Below are 21,777 nucleotides of genomic sequence, written 5' to 3' on the forward strand. Positions count from 1 at the left end.
ATTATATATATATATATAAGTTTTTAGCGAGTAAAATAAAATCCTAGAAAAGCTTTGATTGTTGCATTCATGTCGTTGCATAGTGTTTATAAGTGCAAAGGTTTTCAAACTATATCGGATTATTTTGTTTATGTTTTCGGAAACTTTCGAAACGTTTCTTCGAGTATTTGTTATGAATCTCAGTTTTTCTAATATTATTTAAATACCTAAAATTTAGTATTTTCGAAAATTATAAAATTCTAAAAACTCGATAATATATGTATATATATTTTCCTCTCGTCGAGCCTGTTTCAGATCTCATGTCTCTTTTTTGACGAGATCACCGAACCGTTTCCTCTCGCGAACGAATACCGCTCGCATCTGCTATTCTCGTCTACCCCTCAACCACCTTCTCTCGCTTCATCCGCAACACCCCACGTGCACAACCGTCTCCCCTCACCGGTTTCTCTCTCTGTCCTATCGCGCTCATGTGTCAGCTTCATCAGTCCCGCGACTGACTTAGACACAGCTGGCCTCATACCCAAATCACCTTGCCCACGACCCACCTCACCCACGTCCTCCCGCAAACCATTTCGCGCATGCCCGTGCGTAGCCTACCTGTGGCCGTCCCTAGTCGCGCCCGTCCCGGCAGGGCCCCCCACTGGTCAGCTTTGTTTTCTTCTCCCTCGCAACCACCTCTGTGCGCATGCCAAGGAAATCTCGTCCACGTCTCGTGGGTTTCGCATCAACCGCTCACACACCCCTATTCAAGCACTCGGCGTCGCTGTCTACAACCCCATCTTCAAAAAAAACTCATCCACGCCTTGCAGTCGCCACGCCCGCGCTTTGCCTTGCAGTTGCGCGCAGTTACAGCGTCGCTACGTCGCGCCCCTAGAGGCCTCGTCGTCGTGCTGCGAAGGTATGACGCCTCTCTCTCTCCTCCCCCGTGTTCCCCTCCTCGCGCTGCGCAACCGTAGCAGCCTATCTGTGCCACACCGTTGCTTCGGGTCACGCTCTGGGCCGTCAAGCAGCCCGCGCGGCGTGCACCCAGCCCCCTCGCCGTCGAGCCTCAGTGCCCCTAGATGCAGCCCCGTGTGTGTCATGGCCGTTGGCCAGAGCCACCCGACCAATCCTGCTGCTACGTTGTTCCCGGGCGAAGCGTCCGTGATGTCGTCCCCGAAGGCGTTCCCCATGGCAGGTGAGCCCCTCGGAGCCTCCTGCTTTGCGCGCGCCAGGCGTAGTCTCCATGGACGGCGAGATCCCCTGCTGGCCGATCTCCTCTCCCTCCGTTCTCTGCTTCGTCCGAGGAAGAAGAAAGTTCTTATTCGGTTGCAGAAAAAACAGAGAGAAAACCATCCCCACTCCCCGGCTCTCTCTCTGCTCGGCGCCGCTGCTCAGCCATCTGCCCCTGTGCGTCGCGCGCTTGGTGCTAGCCACGCTCCGGCAAGCCCGCCTGCTGGTCGCCGGTGCTGTCCAGCCCTGCCTCACCATTGTCATGCCGCCGCCGGCTGCCTGCCCGTCTTTGCTCTATGCAGTCGCCATCTGCGTTGAGAGGGAAAGGAAGCGGTTTCCGTGCGTGCTTGGTCAAGGGAAGATAACCGCCCTGGCCCCTCTTGCATGTAACCTGTATAATCTCCAGCCTAGGCCTCACCCATTGCATGGCACACGATAGGTGCATGCAGACATGCATCCAAAGCGTGAAAAGTGCCCTACACATTCGGCTGATAGGTGGGATCTTCTGCGCTAGCACCTTGTGGCCCTATGTGTGGTCTCGTGTTTGGCTAATAGGAATGTGTCATTTGGCTATAATCAGGGAATTACTAAGAATTCAATAGAATTTGCTTAGTAAAATTGTTTTGTACGGTTCCAGTTATGTTCACTTTATAATAATATCGTGTACACGTTAAATTAATTATTTTGTCGCAACACTTGTCTCGTTAATTATTTAGTTAATAGTTTATGCAAGAGTTAATAAAAATGTGATATCTTTTGTATTTTAAGTCCGTTTGGTACTGTTCAAATTGCGTTGTCCATATGTTAATAACATTCATCAGGTCACATATTTTAAATAATTTATTTAATGTTTGCTTGACTATGTTCATTAGATTAGTATTTAAATATATAGTTTTCAACTTGCGCTTTTATAAATAAACATTAACATAGTTAATATTAACTTAAATACTTTTTTTTATTTATTTAATACTTGTTTAGTTTAAACACAACATCTAATTAGTATTTCTCCGTCTGTCGCACGTGCTGTTTTGCACGTGGTGGCGTGCTGTTTCGCGTGTCATTCACGCGCTATTTGTGCGTCGTCGTTTGTTCGCGCGTTCGTGCCGCGCGTCTGGTTCGCATGTTGTCGCGTGCTGTTCACGCGTGACGTCGTGTTGTTCGCGTCGTTCACGTGTGTCTGTCGTGCACACAGTTTTCGCGTATCGTGCGTCGTCCGCGCGTGATATTAAACCATTCACACATAACCACTCATGTCGGTTGATTAATGATTTGTTTAATCGTCGTCTACTAAAACAGTAAGTTAGTCGAAATTAAATAGTTGTTATAATTTATATTTGATAATGTCGAATTAAATGTTGTAACTAATAATTTTTAAGTGTAAACGCGATAACTTCTCGACCGTAGCTTCGACCGTCACGTTTTTTATCCTCGCGTAACCGTAGAAGCGCTCTCTGTTTTTATTGCTCATTTTGATAATATTTTATCTTGTATGGTGTAATGTTCTTATGCAAGTATATGTTTGTTTGTGCCTATTTGTATTCGTTACGCGTCGTGAATATATTGCGATCTGTTCCTGAGCTTCGAGGAATCGACGATCAAAACTTGGTGAACCACTGGTCCTGAGATCAAGCTCTTCGAGTTCTACGAGGCTGAAGACCCTGAGCATCTGTTTGGTGAAGGCAAGTGTCATCTGACCCATTATGTCCTATTTACTTTATAATTCATTGCCCCGCATACTATGAACAACCTAAGGATTGACTAGCTTTCTATTTACCTTGTTCTTGATTACCTTTCGGCTTACAATGGTTAGCTTCATGCTAGCGCTTTACTTTAATCAATGAACATGATGAGATACAATGATGGTACTATGATTTTATTCTGGATATGATGATATACTTGTGGCATTTTAGGGGACTTGAGCGGTTTCTCGAGTGCCTCTCCGTAAGGACTTGTTCGTTGGATGACCACCCGGGAAAACAGTGCAACCATGAGGGTGGAATGGGACGCCCTTAGCTGAATAATTAGAGGAACTGGGGTGTAGTTTGCTTCGCCGTCGTGCCGTTAATGGGGCTCGGTATATGCGGCTCGCTCTGCCAAGGTTGGTTCGCCCATTGGGGAGGAGTGCGGTGCATTTAGGAAACCTAACGGGCGGCTACAGTCTCAGGGAATCTTTGTAAAGGCTTCGTAGTGAATCCCTGGTCATTCACCTCGGGAGTGAATAAGGGTCTTGCAAGCCCAGGCTAGAGAGGGAATCACGGCTTGTGGGTAAAGTGCGCAACCTCTGCAGAGTGTTATGAAACTGATATATCAACCGTGCTCGCGGTTATGAGCGGCCAAGGGAGCTCCATTGATTAGAGGTACTTTGATCAGAGATGGTTGGTTTACAGGTGGTGATGAGGCCTAGGAATGCCTCATGATCGCGCCGACCAAGGACCCCTCCACGTTCACGGAGAGCCTCGAGGAGACCCTCACCAAATTAAATACGAGACAACCAGGCGTCCCTAGGCCCACGAGTACTCGTGGCTTTACCTCGGGTAAGAACATTGGTTTTACCCTTGTCTTACGACTCCTTCCCAAGGAAGCTACCGCTGGTTGACCCCACTCCCGGCCTATGAAAGGGAGGGGTTGGCCCCCAGGCAAAGGGACGGTTGGGTCAAGCTGAGTTCACTTGAACACGCACACACAAGGACGAGCCCTAGATGAACCCAAGAACAGGAGGAGGAGCATCGACGAGGACTAGGAAGCCAGAGCCCCACCGCCAAGCCAAGACTTAGCTAGGACTCCACTTCCACCCCGATAAAGAGACTTGGGAGCCTCTCCTCCCTCTCTCACCCACTTGTAACCCCTACTACGAGTTTTGATTATCAATGGTGCTAGTATCACAAGCCGCCGATGACTGTAAGTAGGGACGTTCTGCCCAAACCAGTATAAATCTTGTGCTCACGATGTACACCCTTTGGAGCTCGAAACGCGCACAATAAATTTACTTGTCGGAGCGAGGTTCGAAACACCGATAAGAGGTATCCTCGTTCTTCATATTTGGGTAGCAAGAATTCTGGAATAGATGGTGTATATATTTTCATATCCAATTGAAGAGGTTGTTGGATGATATTTTTTCGCTAAAATCTCTATTCTTTAAGTTAGTAAAGATATAAAGAGTCTCTTGGATTTGGGTCCAAACATTAAGGGTGAACCATCTGCTGTACTCTTTGCGGGAATGCGTACAATCCGTGACCTCGCTGTAGGAGCGACTCCTCTCTGCGCCACACCAGATGGTCCATGATGCAGGTCCGGACGGTCCACGATGTTGCAGAGTTGTCTTCTTCATTAGAAAACCCTAGAACTCACCTCCCGGGAGGGACCCTGTCGGGGAGGAGAGTTTTAGGGGTGCCCCTAGGTCGGTAGACCACCCGGGATGTCCCTAGACAACGTAGAGATGAAAAGGGATGAAGATTTAGGGTTGGGGAAAGCTAAACTAGATCTAAATTACTCCTACTCCTAGTGCATTGAAGAACAAAGCAAAAAAAGTTGATTGTATTGATAGATTCGATTGTGTTTTGTTCCAATCGGTGGTGTACCCCTTCACATATATAGGGGGAGGTATGAACTCGTTCCTAGGCGTATCCCAATAGATTTTCATGCGCTTAGTCGGATAAGAACGCACGAGATAAGTACTCTCGCCTGAGTTAATCTGATCGCGGACCGTCCGGACTATACCCGCGGAATATCCGAGGCGAGGACCGTCCGAACCTCATGGTCGGACCGTCCATTTGTCCCAGGTGTCACAAATGGTGCTCAACACATCCCCTTGTCTTTTGGGGAAGTTAAGCGAACCAAAAGCACCTCGTATAGACTGTTATCAACTCGATGTAAGAACACTGGTTTTCTAAGCATCTTGCCATACATTAGGATGATATTGCTTCAAGAAGCGACCATTCAATCGTTGTGATTTGGTACTGGGTCAGACGCATCTTCTTACGCCAGCAATCTCCTGCTAACGTCCTCGACCGAAATGGTGGAGATATTGAGCAAGGTTTACATTGAAATGATGACCTGCTTATACCTGCTACGAGAGATGTAGAGGTACTTATTGGCGACCTTCGCAGGATCTTTAGGATCAGCCAAGATGGAGAGCTGGCTGACGATGCCGGTGAAGCGCGGGGTGAAATTCTTGACGCCCTCGCCATCCTTGAACATCAGACCTTCATATTGTCATCGTACTCGTTGCACACTGGTCTTCCTTATCCGATCATCGCCCGCACGCGCGGTGCGTATTTTGTACCATGTTGTTCTTGTTGACTGCTTGGTGGCGATCGTCGTAGACGCCACCATCTCTGACAGCGCGACGCTGCAAATCGCGTCCAACGCCATGCGGTCGACATGGAGCTCGACGTCGTTGTGGTTGATGGTGTTCCAGAGACACTTGGCCTCTAGCCTGATCTTCATGAGCAGCGACCAGTCGTTGTAATTGGTTTTCGTCGGCATCGGTTAGCTCGCCGGTGCGACCGCCGCGACAACGCACTTGGCAACGACTACGCGGCAAGAACAGAGAGCACACTCTTTGCGCTTGTGAACCGCTGCAACATTTTTTGTGCTTCTTCTTCCTTTATGCGAACGCGGGCATGGAGAAACAAAGCGTCGACGAGTGAAACACGCGACGAGCTCGAATGCGTGTCTATCCCCACGTCACAAGTCATGGACGCTCTCAAATGCGAACACAACTAACTGGAGCTATTCTCCTCCACATGTCAGGGCTCGATGCATGAACAGAAAGGAAACAAGCTAGCTAACTGACACAACAGCACTGCAGACGATTTTCGGTGGCCACTCTTATTTTCGGTGGCTGACGTAGGCCGAAAAAAAAATAACTCCTTATTTTCGGCAGCTGACGCAAGCCGCCGAAAATAACGCTATTTTCGGCGGCCGTTGACACGGCCGCCGAAAATAAATGGATTTAAACCGTTAGCGTCGATTTCTTCTCTGCTTCTTCTCTTTCTCCTAGCCGACCCCACTAGCTTTCCTAGTCGCCGCCCACGCCGCCGACGCGCCGTCCCCGCCCCGTCCGCGCTATCGCGCCGCCCCAGTCACGTCCTCGCCGTGCCGACGTGGCCGCGGCCCCGTTCCGCCGCACATCACCCGCCGCCCGGCTTCTCCCCGGCCGCGCCACCCCCGCCCCGGCCGCGTCCATCGAGCTCTCCTCCCGCCATCGCTCTGCGCCCCGAGCCTTTCTCCATAAACAGGTTAATTTTTTTAGTTTTTTATTTCATATTTTTGGCGGTCGTTATTTAATTGCAGCCGAAATTAGTATATATTTGTAATTGTTGTTTGTTTGATTAGTGTATGTGATTAGTATTATTGTTTAGTTCGATTATATTAATGTATTAATGGTATATGTGGTTCAGCAATTAGGGGTATATTGTATTTGTGGAATTACTTTTATATTAATATGTGATACAATTATATTATTAGTTTTATAAGTACATTATATTGGTATGGCGTACAGTTTCCATATTAGTGGTATGTGGTACTTAGTATAATTTAATTAATAGCATATCATTCTTTGTTTTATATATAAGTAATATAGTGTTTAGTGGCAGCGAAGTTATGTTGTTGAATTTTTTTGGGTCCTGCTAGTTTGTGGGTTTAAAACCTATCCTTGCCTATAGATATAGGATCGATACCCATGACGAAGTTGAATAATGTTTTCACGATATGGTCTGGTTTAACAATCTCAGGCATGGCTGAAGATCGTGCATGGATATACAATGACTGAAGTAATAATGGACGTCATTCTGATAATTGGGTAGCCAAGACCAAAGATTTTATGGACCATGTATTCTCCTTCTCATTAACCGGCACTGTCAGATGCCCTTGTAGGCGGCACAAAAACAGTATATTCCTTAATAAGTAAAGAGTTATCTTAGATCTTTGTCAGTTTGGATTTATGCCCGGATATGAGGTGTGGGAACATCATAGTGAGGTAGTACCCAACCCGAATGTAGAAGAGGAGCAGAACAATGATTGAGCTGGTGATGATGCGATGCATGAGATGCTAGATTCGCTACGTCCAGAGTTAAACCTAAGCTCCGAGGATCCTACCACAGCAGAGGTTTTCAGATTTTTTAAACTACTAAAAGACTCTGAAGAGCCGTTGCATCAACACACAGATGTGAGTATACTCGCTTTTGTGACCCGGCTCATGGCCATTAAGTCCAAGTATTTTTTTTCTCGAACAACTGTTACAATGAGATTTTAAAGTTATTAGGATATGTGCTGCCAAAGACCAATAAGTGGCCTAAAGACATCTACCGTTCAAAGACAATTATCAAAGGTCTCGGTATGGATTATGAAAAAATTGATGTGTGCAAAAATAACTGTATGCTTTTCATGAAGGAGCATGCGGGAGAGAAAAAATGTCTGAAATATGGACAATCTAGATTTGTGTAAGTTGTTAATGATGAGGGTGACAAGATGATGACAGATGTTGCACATAAGCAGCTTCGCTACTTGCCACTAACTCCTCGAGTGAAACGGTTGTTTCTATCTAAAAACCGCTATGCACATGTGATGGCACAAAGAAGGTGTCTGTGAGAACGATGAGCTAATTGTGCACCCTTTAGATGGGGATACTTGGAAGGCTCTTGACACGTTTGATCCAGACTTTGCAGCTGAACCGAGAAATGTTCAAATCGGCCTTGCGACCGATTGCTTCACACCTTTAGGTCAAATGACATCATCATACTCATGTTGGCCCGTCTTCGTTATTCCATACAACCTTTCACCTTCTCTTTGTATGAAATATGAATTTATATTTCTTTGCTTAATCATTCTTGGCCTAGACCATCCTGGAAAGAAACTCAATGTCATGTTAAAACCCTTAATTGAAGAGTTGAAGGAGCATTGGAAAGAAGTCGAAGCATACGATGTTTTTAAAAACAGATATACAAACTTCGGGTTGCGTATTTGTGGCTGGTGCATGACTTCACGGTGTATGCTATTTTTGTCGGTTGGAGTACACATGGTAGATTGACATGTCCATATTGCGGTTCAGATACAGATTGCTTCTTAAAGTCATCTAGAGGGGGGTGGATAGGCGAAATCTGAAATTATAAACTTAAGCACACACTACAAGCCGGGGTTAGCGTTAGAATGAATATTAAGTTCGGGGGAGAAGGGAAAACAAATCAACCAAGAAATAAAGCAGATGAACATGGTGATTTGTTTTACCGAGGTTCGGTTCTAAAGAACCTAGTCCTCGTTGAGGTGGTCACAAAGACCGGGTCTCTTTCAACCCTTTCCCTCTCTCAAACGGTCACTTAGACCGAGTGAGCTTTCTTCCTTGATTTCTTGGGTCACTTAGACCCCGCAAGGATCACCACACGATTGGTGTCTCTTGCTTTGCTTACAAGGCTTTGAGAATAAGAATGAGAGAAAGAAGAAAGTCAACCAAGCAACAAGAGCAACAAAGAAACACAAGAACGATCCTCTCACAAGTCCTAAAGCACTAGAATTGAATTGGGGACTTTGATTGGATCGGTGGCTTTGATTTGTGTCTTGGAGTGTTGCACTTTGCTCTTGTATTGAATGAAGTGTGATGAATGCTTGGATTGTTGGAGTGGAGGTGGTTGAGGGGTATTTATAGCCCTCAACCACCAAACAACCGTTGGGGTTGGGTTGCTGTCGATGGGCGCACCGGACAGTCCGGTGCGCCAGCCACGTCACCCAACCGTTAGGGTTCGGGCACAGTCGACCGTTGGAGCTTTGTCTTCTTGTGGCACCGGCAGTCCGGTGCCACACCGGACAGACACTGTTCACTGTCTGGTGCGCCTCTGGCGACTGCTCTGACTTCTGAGCGCACTGTTCTTCACTGTTCACGGAGTCATCGGCTTTTGCAGTCGACCGTTGCGTGAAGGAGCCGTTGCTCCGCTGTTGCACCGGACAGTCCGGTGAATTATAGCGGAGCACGCCCAGAGAAACCCGAGGGTGGCGAGTTTGGAGTTGTACGGTCCTGGTGCACCGGACATTGTCCGGTGGCACACCGGACAGCCCGGTGCGCCAGACCAGGGCACACTCGGTTTCTTACTCCTTTCGAATTTGAACCCATTTCTTCAAACTTTTATTGGTTTGTGTTGAACCTTTATGCACCTGTATATCATATACTCTAGAGCAAACTAGTTAGTCCAATATTTTTGTTGGGCATTCAACCACCAAAATTATTTATAGGAAAAGGTTAAACCCTATTTCCCTTTCATTCTCCCCTTTTTGGTGATTGATACCAACACAAACCAAAGCAAATATATAAGTGCAGAATTGAACTAGTTTGCATAATGTAAGTGCATAGGTTACATGGAATTAAACCAATTATTTAACATTTTTGGACCACATTTTCACCACTTGTTTTGTTTTTGCAAATTCTTTTGGAAAACATTTTCAAAGTCTTTTGCAGATAGTCAAAGGTACATGAATAAGATTGCATGAAGCATTTTTCTAGATTTGAAATTTCTCCCCCTGTTTCAAATGCTTTTCCTTTGACTAAACAAAACTCCCCCTAAATGAAATTCTCCACTTAGCTTTCAAGGGGGTTTTAATAGATACCAGTTAGAAACATATTTAGATTGCTAGTTTTGAAAAACTATACCAATTTGAAAGTATCATACTAATTTAAGAAATTTCTTATCAAAAGATATCAATTGAAAAACAACCTTTTGTGAAACTAAAATTTTTGAAGTTGGTGGTGCGGTCCTTTTGCTTTGGGCTTAATATTTCTCCCCCTTTGGCATTAATCGCCAAAAACGGAGACTTTGAGAGCCCTTTTACTTTCTCCCCTATTGGTAAATGATATATGAGTGAAAGATTATACCAATTTGAGAGTGATGTAGAGTGACGGCGAAGGGTAAAAGATACCGGTAGAGTAGAGTGGAAGCCTTGTCTTCGCCGAAGAACTCCATTTACCTTTCAGTCTACGACTTACTGTAAGAATACACTTGAAAACACATTAGTCGTAGTCATGAAAGAGATATGATCAAAGGTATGTAAATGAGCTATGTGTGCAATGTTTCAGTCAAAGTTCCGCGAATCAAGTATATTTAGCTCATTCCTAAGTTTGCTAAAGGTTTTCTCATCTAATGGCTTGGTAAAGATATCGGCTAATTGTTCTTTGGTGCTAACATAAGCTATCTCGATATCCCCCCTTTGTGGTGATCCCTCAGAAAGTGATACCGAATGTCTATGTGCTTAGTGCGGCTGTGTTCAACGGGATTATCCGCCATGCGGATTGCACTCTCATTATCACATAGGAGAGGGACTTTGCTCAATTTGTAGCCATAGTCCCTGAGGGTTTGCCTCATCCAAAGTAATTGCACACAACAATGACCTGCGGCAATATACTCGGCTTCGGCGGTAGAAAGAGCTACTGAGTTTTGTTTCTTCGAAGCCCACGACACCAGGGATCTTCCCAGAAACTGACAAGTCTCTGATGTGCTCTTCCTATCAATTTTACACCCTGCCCAATCAGCATCAGAATATCCTATTAAATCAAAAGTGGATCCCTTGGGGTACCAAAGACCAAACTTAGGAGTATAAACTAAATATCTCATGATTCTTTTCACGGCCCTAAGGTGAATTTCCTTAGGATCGGCTTGGAACATTGCACACATGCATACAGAAAGCATAATATTCGATCGAGATGCACATAAATAGAGTAAAGATCCTATCATCGACTGGTATACCTTTTGATCTACGGATTTACCTCCCGTGTCGAGGTTGAGATGCCCATTTGTTCCCATGGGTGTTTTGATGGGCTTGGCATCCTTCATTCCAAACTTGTTGAGTATGTCTTGAATGTACTTTGTTTGGCTGATGAAGGTGCCGTCTTGGAGTTGCTTGACTTGAAATCCTAGAAAATACTTCAACTCCCCCATCATCGCCATCTCGAATTTCTGTATCATGATCCTACTAAACTCTTCACAAGTGGATTTGTTAGTAGACCCAAATATGATATCATCAACATAAATTTGGCATACAAACAAATATTTTGCAATGGTTTTAGTAAAGAGTGTAGGATCGGCTTTTCCGACTTTGAAGCCATTAGTGATAAGAAAATCTCGTAGGCATTCATACCATGCTCTTGGGGCTTGCTTGAGCCCATAAAGCGTGTTTGAGAGTTTATAGACATTATTAGGGTACTCACTATCTTAAAAGTTGGGAGGTTGCTCAACATAGACCTCTTCCTTGATTGGTCTATTAAGGAAGGCACTTTTCACGTCCATTTGGTAAAGCTTAAAGCCATGGTGAGTAGCATAGGCAAGTAATATACAAATTGACTCAAGCCTAGCTACGGGTGCATAAGTTTCATCAAAGTCCAAACCTTTGACTTGTGAATAACCCTTGGCCACAAGTCGGGCTTTGTTCCTTGTCACCACACCATGCTCATCTTGCTTGTTGCGGAATACCCATTTGGTTCCTAAAATATTTTGGTTAGGACGTGGAACTAAATGCCATACCTCATTCCTCGTGAAGTTGTTGAGTTTCTCTTGCATTGCCAGCACCCAATCTGTATCTCTTAGTGCATCCTCCACCCTGTATGGATCAATAGAGGACACAAAAGAGTAGTGTTCACAAAAATGTGCGACTCGAGACCGAGTAGTTACCCCCTTATGAATATCGCCAAGAATGGAGTTGACGGGGTGATCTCTTTGAATCGCTTGGTGGACTCTTGGGTGTGGCGGTCTTTGACCCTGTTTTTCTTGCTCATCTTATTTGTCTTCATCTCCCCCTTGATCATTGTCCTCCTCTTTGGGTGGCTCATCCTCTTGATCTTCATTATCTTGAGCCTGATCCTCATCTTGAGTTGGTGGAGATACTTGCATGGAAGATGACGGTTGATCTTGTGTTTGTGTGGGCTCTTCAGATTCCTTAGGACACACATCCCCAATGGACATGTTCCTTAGCGCGATGCATGGAGCCTCTTCATCATCTAATTCATCAAGATCAACTTGCTCCACTTGGGAGCCATTAGTCTCATCAAACAGAATGTCACAAAATACCTCAACTAATCCAGTGGATTTGTTGAAGACTCTATATGCCCTTGTGTTTAAGTCATATCCTAGTAAAAAGCCTTCTACACCCTTAGGAGCAAATTTAGATTTTCTACCTCTTTTAATAAGAATAAAGCATTTGCTACCAAAGACTCTAAAATATGAAACATTGGGCTTTTTACCGGTGAGGAGTTCGTATGATGTCTTCTTGAGGATTTGGTGAAGGTAGAGCCGGTTGATGGAGTAGCAAGTAGTGTTGATTGCTTCCGCCCAAAACCGGTCTGGTGTCTTGTACTCATCAAGCATGGTCCTTGCCATGTCTAGTAAAGTTCTATTCTTCCTCTCCACTACACCATTTTGTTGAGGTCTGTAGGGAGAAGAGAACTCATGCTTGATGCCCTCATCCTCAAGAAAGCCTTCTATTTGTGAGTTCTTGAACTCTGTCCCGTTATCGCTTCTTATTTTCTTGATCCTTAATCCGAACTCATTTTGAGCCCGTCTCAAGAATCCCTTTAAAGTCTCTTGGGTTTGAGATTTTTCCTGCAAAAAGAATACCCAAGTGAAGCGAGAATAATCATCCACAATAACTAGACAGTACTTACTCCCGCCGATACTTATGTAAGCTATCGGGCTGAATAGATCCATGTGGAGCAATTCCAGTGGCATGTTTGTTGTTATTATGTTCTTGTGTGGATGGTGGGTACCAACTTGCTTTCCTGCTTGACAAGCGCTACAAATCTTGTCTTTCTCAAAATGAACAATTGTTAGTCCCAAAATGTGCTCTCCATTTAGAAGCTTGTGAAGATTCTTCATCCCAACATGGGCTAGTTGGCGATGCCAGAGCCAACCCATATTAGTCTTAGCAATTAAGCAAGTATCGAGTTCAGCTTTGTTAAAATCAACTAAGTATAGCTGACCCTCTAATACCCCCTTAAATGCTACTGAATCATCACTTCTTCTAAAGACAGTAACACCTACATCTATAAAAAGACAGTTGTAGCCCATTTTGCATAATTGAGAAACTGAAAGCAAGTTGTAATCTAAAGAATCTACAAGAAAAACATTGGAAATAGAATGGTCAGGTGATATAGCAATTTTACCAAGTCCTTTGATCAAACCTTGATTTCCATCCCCGAATGTGATAGCTCGTTGGGGATCTTTGTTTTTCTTGTAGGAGGAGAACATTCTTTTCTCCCCTGTCATATGGTTTGTGCATCCACTATCAATTATCCAACTTGAGCCCCCGGATGCATAAACCTGCAAAACAATTTAGGCCTTGTTCTCGGGTACCCAAACAGTCTTGGGTCCTTTCACGTTAGAAACAAGCACCTTGGGTACCCAAACACAAGTCTTGGAGCCCTTGTGTTTGCCCCCAACATATTTGGCAACTACTTTGCCTGATTTGTTAGTTAAAACATAAGATGCATCAAAAGTCTTAAATGAAATGTTAGGCTCATTTGATGCAGTAGGAGCTTTCTTTTTAGGCAATTTAACATGGGTTGATTGCCTAGAGCTAGAAGCCTCATTCTTATACATAAAAGCATGATGGGAAATAGAATGTGATTTCTTAGCATGAATTCTCCTAATCTTATGCTCAGGATAATTAACAGGATATAAAATGTAACCTTCATTATCTTGAACCATGGGAGCTTTGCCCTTAACAAAATTAGACAATCTTTTAAGGGCATTAAGTTTGACATTGCTTCCCTGTTGAAACCAATGACATCCTTGATGCCAGGGCGTCTCCCATTATAGAGCATGCTTCTAGCAAATTTAAATTTTTCATTTTCAATTTCATGCTCATTAATTTTAGCAGTTAGTTGAGCTATACGATCATTTCGTTGTTTAATTAAAGCAAGGAGATCATGGATAGCTTCAACATTAACATCTCTACATCTAGTACAAATAGTAATATGATCAACAGTGGATGTAGAGGGTTTGCAAGCATTTAATTCATCTATCTTAGCATGTAATATTGCATTCTCATCTCTAAGACAGGAAATAGAATCATTGCAAATATTTAAAGCTTTAGCCTTGGAAATTAAACTAGCATTTTCAGTTTTAAGGCTAGAGATTGATTCATTCAATTTATCAATCTTAGTAATTAAACTAGCATTTCTATTTCTAAGATTGATAATTGAATCATGGCAAATGCTAAGCTTCTTAGTCAAGTTTTCATTTTTCTCTACTTCCTGAGCATAAGTGAGAGCACCTAGAGGGGGGTGAATAGGTGATCCTATAAAACTTAAAACTTAACACCACAAACTTGATTAAGAGTTAGAACAATGAAATCAAGTGAGTAGAGAGGAGAGCTCTTGTGAAGCACAATAGACACAATAAGGACAAGCACAAGAGACATGAGGATTTATCCCGTGGTTCGGCCAAGTACAAAACTTGCCTACTCCACGTTGTGGCGTCCCAACGGACGAGAGTTGCACTCAACTCCTCTCAAGTGATCCACAGATCAACTTGAATACCACAGTGTTCTTCTTTACTTTACTCTTTCCCGTTTGCGAGGAATCTCCACAACTTGGAGTCTCTCGCCCTTACAATAAGAATCACAATGAAGCACTAGAGTAAGGAAGGGTAGCAACACACTCAAATCCACAGCAAATACGCACACACAAGACCAAGACTTGAGCTCAAAACAATATCTCAAGGTTCTCACTAGAACGGAGCTCAAATCACTAAGAATGTCGAACAAGTCAAGAATGAAGTGTGAGTGATCAACAATGCTCAAAGGATGCTCTGTGTTCTCCTCCATGCGCCTAGGGGTCCCTTTTATAGCCCCAAGACAGCTAGGAGCCGTTGAGAGCATTTCAAGAAGGCAATTTTTGCCTTCTGTCATCTGGCGCACCGGACAGTCTGGTGCACCACCGGACACTGTCCGGTGCGGATTTCTTTCCTTCTTTGGCGAAGCCGACCGTTGGCGGTTCAGAGCCGTTGGCGCACCGGACACTGTCCGATGCACACCGGACAGTCCGGTGCCCCTTCTGACCATTGACTCTTGCCACGCGTCGCGCGCGGATTATGCGGCCGACCGTTGGCCCGGCCGACTGTTGGCTCACCGGACAGTCCGGTGCATCACCGGACAGTCCGGTGATTTATAGCCGTATGCCGTTAATTTCTTCCCGAGAGCAGCCAGTTGACAGACGCCGGCCTGGCGCACCGGACACTGTCCGGTGCACCACCAGACACTGTCCGGTGCACCACCGGACAGTCCGGTGCACCCAGACCGAGCAGCCTTTTGGCTACACACAGCCAACTTCTCCAAAGTTGTTTCTCCTGTTTCTAGCACTTAGACACAATACATTAGTCTTCAAAACAATGTACTAAGTCTAGAACCATACCGTTAATCTTGATTTGCACTTCTTGAGTCCTTGGCACAATTTAACACTTAGGCACTTGTGTTGGACACTTAATCACCAAAATACTTAGAAATGGCCTAAGGGAACATTTCCCTTTCAATCTCCCCCTTTTTGGTGATTTATGCCAACACAACAAAAAGCAACTAAAAGAAGTGCAACATCAATGCAAATGAAAACACAAATTTGTTTTGTCTCAAATTTGGCATATTTGGATCATTCTTTGCTACCACTTGGTTTGTTTTTGCAAATCAACCTCAATTTCCTATCTCTAAGTCAAACACACTTGTTGAGACATGAAGAGAGTTGTTCCAAGAGAAATTGATCAAGGATTTCAAAAACTCCCCCTTTTTCCCATAATCAAATATTCTCCCCACAAGAGATCAACTTTTGACAAACAAAAACTCTAACTCTACTTTTTTAAGATTCTCAAGTGGTAGCTGATCCATTTCTTGCTTTGGCCTTATTTTCTCCCCCTTTGGCATCAAGCACCAAAACGGAATCAATCTTGGCCCTTTAACCTCGTTGCCTCACCAAAATTTTCAACTTAGAGTAAAAAGGCAATAGGAGTACAAAGATGAACTTGGAATCAGTTACTCTTTCATCGGAGTGCAGTGGAAGTCTTGCATGGTCCAAGTCCACCTTTTCCCTTTCAAACCTCCTTTGAGACTAAATTAAGCAAACTCAAGCACACAGTTAGTCTCAAAGGGTCAAGTTGTAGCACATCTCCCCCTAAATATGAGCATCACTTGCAAATGGACTTGTGAGGTCCGGGGAGTGCTTGTACAACTTGAGCACCATAAACAAACAACAAAATGCATTAAGGAACATGATCAAGGCATAAAACACATGTATGCTATAAATCAATCCAGGTTCCGTGAATCTAAGACATTCAGCTCACTTCGCAGCCTGCAAAAGGTTGACTCATCTAGAGGCTTGGTAAAGATATCGGCTAGCTGGTTCTCGGTGCTAACATAAAACACTTCGATATCTCCCTTTTGCTGGTGGTCTCTCAAAAAGTGATGTCGGATGTCTATGTGCTTTGTGCGGCTGTGTTCAACAGGATTATCCGCCATGCGGATAGCACTCTCATTATCACATAGGAGTGGAACTTTGCTCAGATTGTAGCCAAAGTCCCGGAGGGTTTGCCTCATCCAAAGTAGTTGCGCGCAGCACTGTCCTGCGGCAACATACTCGGCTTCAGCGGTGGATAGGGCAACGGAAGTTTGTTTCTTAGAGCTCCACGACACCAGGGACCTTCCTAAGAATTGGCACGTCCCCGATGTACTCTTCCTATCGACCTTACATCCAGCATAATCGGAGTCTGAATATCCAATCAAGTCAAAGGTAGACCCTTTTGGATACCAGATCCCGAAGCAAGGCATAGCGACTAAATATCTAAGAATTCGCTTTACAGCCACTAAGTGACACTCCCTTGGATCAGATTGAAATCTAGCACACATGCATACGCTAAGCATAATATCCGGTCTACTAGCACATAAATAAAGTAAAGACCCTATCATGGACCGGTATGCCTTTTGATCAACGAACTTACCTCCTTTGTTGAGGTCGGTGTGTCCGTCGGTTCCCATTGGAGTCTTTGCGGGCTTGGCGTCCTTCATCCCAAACCGCTTGATCAAGTCTTGTGTGTACTTCGTTTGGGTGATGAAGGTGCCATCCTTGAGTTGCTTCACTTGGAACCCAAGGAAGTAGTTCAACTCGCCCATCATCGACATCTCGAACTTTTGAGTCATCACCATGCTAAACTCTTCACAAGACTTTTGGTTAGTAGAACCAAATATTATGTCGTCGACATAAATTTGGCACACAAATAAATCGCTATCACATGTCTTAGTGAAAAGAGTTGGATCGGCTTTCCCAACCTTTAAAGCATTAGCAATTAAAAAGTCTCTAAGGCATTCATACCATGCTCTTGGGGCTTGCTGAAGTCCATAGAGCGCCTTAGAGAGCTTACACACATGGTCGGGGTACCGTTCATCCTCGAAGCCAGGGGGTTGCTCCACGTACACCTCCTCCTTGATTGGCCCGTTGAGGAAAGCGCTCTTCACATCCATTTGGAACAACTTAAAAGAATGGTGAGTAGCATAGGCTAACAATATGCGAATTGACTCTAGCCTAGCCACAGGAGCAAAAGTCTCCTCAAAGTCCAAACCTGCGACTTGGGCATAACCTTTTGCCACAAGTCGTGCCTTGTTCCTTGTCACCACCCCGTGCTCATCTTGTTTGTTGCGGAACACCCACTTGGTTCCCACAACATTTTGCTTGGGACGAGGCACCAGTGTCCAAACTTCATTTCTCTTGAAGTTGTTGAGCTCCTCTTGCATGGCCAACACCCAGTCCGGATCTAGCAAGGCCTCTTCTACCCTGAAAGGCTCAATAGAAGAGACAAAGGAGTAGTGCTCACAAAAATTAACTAATCTAGAACGAGTAGTTACTCCCTTGCTTATGTCACCCAATATTTGGTCGACGGGATGATTCCTTTGAATCGTCGCTCGAACTTGGGTTGAAGGTGCCGGTTGTGCTTCTTCCTCCATTAAATGATCATCTTGTGCTCCCCCTTGATCACACGCCTCCTCTTGATGGACCTGTTCATCTTCTTGAGTTGGGGGTTGCACCGTTGTCGAGGAAGAAGGTTGATCTTGCTCCTTTTGTTCCAGTGGTCATACATCACCAATCGCCATGGTATGTATTGCGGCCGTCGGAACATCTTCTTCATCTACATCATCAAGATCAACAACTTGCTCTCTTGGAGAGCCATTAGTCTCATCAAATACAACGTCGCTAGAGACTTCAACCAAACCCGATGATTTGTTGAAGACCCTATACGCCTTTGTATTTGAGTCATAACCTAAAAAAACCCTTCTACAGCTTTGGGAGCAAACTTAGAACTTCTACCTTTCTTTACTAGAATATAACACTTGCTCCCAAATACACGAAAGTAAGATACATTGGGTTTGTTACCGGTTAGAATCTCATATGAAGTCTTCTTGAGGAGGCGATGAAGGTAGACCCGGTTGATGACGTGGCAAGCCGTGTTCACGGCTTCCGACCAAAACCGCCCGGGGGTCTTGAACTCTCCAAGCATCGTCCTTGCCATGTCAATGAGCGTCCTGTTCTTCCTCTCTACCACACCGTTTTGCTGTGGTGTGTAGGGAGCGGAGAACTCGTGCTTGATCCCTTCCTCCTCAAGGTACTCCTCCACTTGAAGGTTCTTGAACTCGGACCCGTTGTCGCTCCTTATCTTCTTCACCTTGAGCTCAAACTCATTTTGAGCTCTCCTTAGGAAGCGCTTGAGGGTCCCTTGGGTTTCAGATTTATCCTGCAAAAAGAATACCCAAGTGAAGCGAGAAAAATCATCAACTATAACAAGACCATACTTACTTCCTCCTATGCTTAGATAGGCGACGGGTCCGAAGAGGTCCATATGAAGTAACTCCAGGGGTCTTGATGTTGTCATCACATTTTTGGCATGATGAGAGCTTCCCACCTGTTTACCTGCTTGACAAGCTGCATAAGGTCTATCTTTTTCGAAGGTTACATTATTTAGACCTATCACGTGTTCTCCCTTTAGAAGCTTGTGAAGGTTCTTCATCCCCACATGTGCTAAACGGCGATGCCACAGCCAGCCCATGCTAGTCTTAGCAATTAAGCATGCATCTAGACCGGCCTCCTCTTTTGCAAAATCAACTAAATAAAGTTTGTCGTCTAGTACACCCTTAAAAGCTAATGAACCATCACTTCTTCTAAAGACAGACACATCTAAATTTGTGAATAAACAGTTATATCCCATATTACAAAGTTGACTCACAGACAACAAGTTATATCCAAGCGACTCAACTAAGAACACATTAGAAATAGAATGCTCGGATGAGATAGCAATTTTTCCTAACCCTTTCACCTTGCCTTGGTTCCCATCACCGAATATGATTGAATCTTGGGGATCCTTGTTCTTGACGTAGGAAGAGAACATCCTCTTTTCCCCCGTCATGTGGTTTGTGCATCCGCTGTCGATAATCCAGCTTGAGCCCCCGGATGCATAAACCTGCAAGGCAAATTTAAGCTTGGGTCTTAGGTACCCAACTCATGTTGGGTCCTACAAGGTTAGTTACAATAGTCTTAGGGACCCAAATGCAAGTCTTGTCTCCCTTACATTTGGCCCCTAATTTCCTAGCAATTACCTTTTTATCCTTTCTACAAATAGCAAAGGAAGCATTGCAAGCATAATAAATTGTAGAAGGTTCATTCATTACTTTCCTAGGAACATGAACAATATTTCTTCTAGGCATATGATGAACAACATTTTTCCTAGCCACATTTCTATCATGCATAATAGAGGAACTAGAAGCAATCATGGCATGAGAAAAAGCATCATAACTTCTATAAACATTCCTAGAATGTCTCCTATCATGATACATGAAAGCATGGTTCTTTTGAGCACTACTAGCCATAGGGGCCTTCCCTTTCTCCTTGGCGGAGATGGAAGCCTTATGGCTTGTTAAGTTCTTGACTTCCCTCTTGAAGCCAAGACCATCCTTAATTGAGGGGTGTCTACCAATCGTGTAGGCATCCCTTGCAAATTTTAGTTTGTCAAATTCACTCTTGCTAGTCTTAAGTTGGGCATTAAGACAAGCCACTTCATCATTCAAATTAGAAATTGAAACTAGATGTTCACTACAAGCATCAATATTAAAATCTTTACACCTATTGCAAATTGCAACCTGTTCTACACAAGATGTTGATTTATTAGCTATTTCTAACTTAGCATTCAAATCATCATTCATGCTCTTTAAGCTAGAAATAGAGTCATGACATGTAGACAATTCACAAGAAAGCATTTCATTCCTTTTGATTTCTAAAGCAAGGGATTTTTGTGCCTCTACAAACTTATCATGTTCTTCATACAAAAGATCCTCTTGTTTTTCTAATAACCTATTTTTATCATTCAAGGCATCAATTAACTCATTAATCTTATCAACCTTAGTTCTATCTAGGCCCTTGAATAAACATGAATAGTCTATTTCATCATCGCTAGATTCTTCATCACTTGAGGAAGCATAAGTACTAGTATCACGAGTGCTTACCTTCTTTTCCCTTGCCATGAGGCAGGTGTGATGATCGTTGGGGAAGAGGGCCAACTTGTTGAAGGCGGTGGCGGCGAGTCCTTCATTGTCGGAGTCGGACGACGAACAATCTGAGTCCCACTCCTTTCTAAGGTGTGCCTCGCCCTTAGCTTTCTTGTAAGCCTTCTTCTTTTCCTTCTTGTTCCCTTGTTCCTGGTCACTATCATTATTGGGACAGTTAGCGATAAAATGACCAATCTTACCACATTTGAAGCATGAGTGCTTCCCCTTCATCTTGGTCTTGTTTGAATGCTCCTTGCGACCCCTTAGCGACGTCTTGAAACGCTTAATGATGAGGGCCATCTCTTCCTCATTGAGTCCCACCGTCTCAACTTGTGCCACCTTACTAGGTAGCACTTCCTTGCTCCTCGTTGCTTTGAGAGCAACGGTTTGAGGCTCGTGGATTCGGCCGTTCAACGCATTGTCAACGTATCTTGCCTCCTTGATCATCATCCGCCCGCTTACGAATTTTCCAAGTATCTCCTCGGGCGTCATCTTGGTGTACCTTGGATTCTCACGAATATTGTTCACAAGATGTGGATCAAGGACAGTAAAAGACCTTAGTATTAGGCGGACGATGCCGTGGTCCGTCCATCGCGTGCTTCCATAGCTCCTTATTTTGTTGACGAGGGTCTTGAGCCGGTTGTACGTTTGGGTTGGCTCCTCGCCCCTGATCATTGCGAATCTCCCAAGTTCACCCTCTACCAACTCCAACTTGGTGAGCATGGTGACGTCGTTCCCCTCATGAGAGATTTTGAGGGTGTCCCAAATCTGCTTGGCGTTATCCAAGCCGCTCACCTTATGGTATTCATGCCTGCACAATGATGCTAGAAGAACAGTAGTAGCTTGTACATTTTTGTGAATTTTCTCATTGATAAACATGGGACTATCACTACTATCAAATTGCATTCCACTCTCTACTATCTCCCATATGCTTGGATGGAGAGAGAACAAGTGACTACGCATTTTGTGACTCCAAAATCCGTAGTCCTCTCCATCAAAGTGAGGAGGTTTACCAAGTGG

The sequence above is a fragment of the Zea mays genome, chromosome 3, assembly GCF_902167145.1.
Source record: "Zea mays cultivar B73 chromosome 3, Zm-B73-REFERENCE-NAM-5.0, whole genome shotgun sequence".
Taxonomy (NCBI): domain Eukaryota; kingdom Viridiplantae; phylum Streptophyta; class Magnoliopsida; order Poales; family Poaceae; genus Zea; species Zea mays.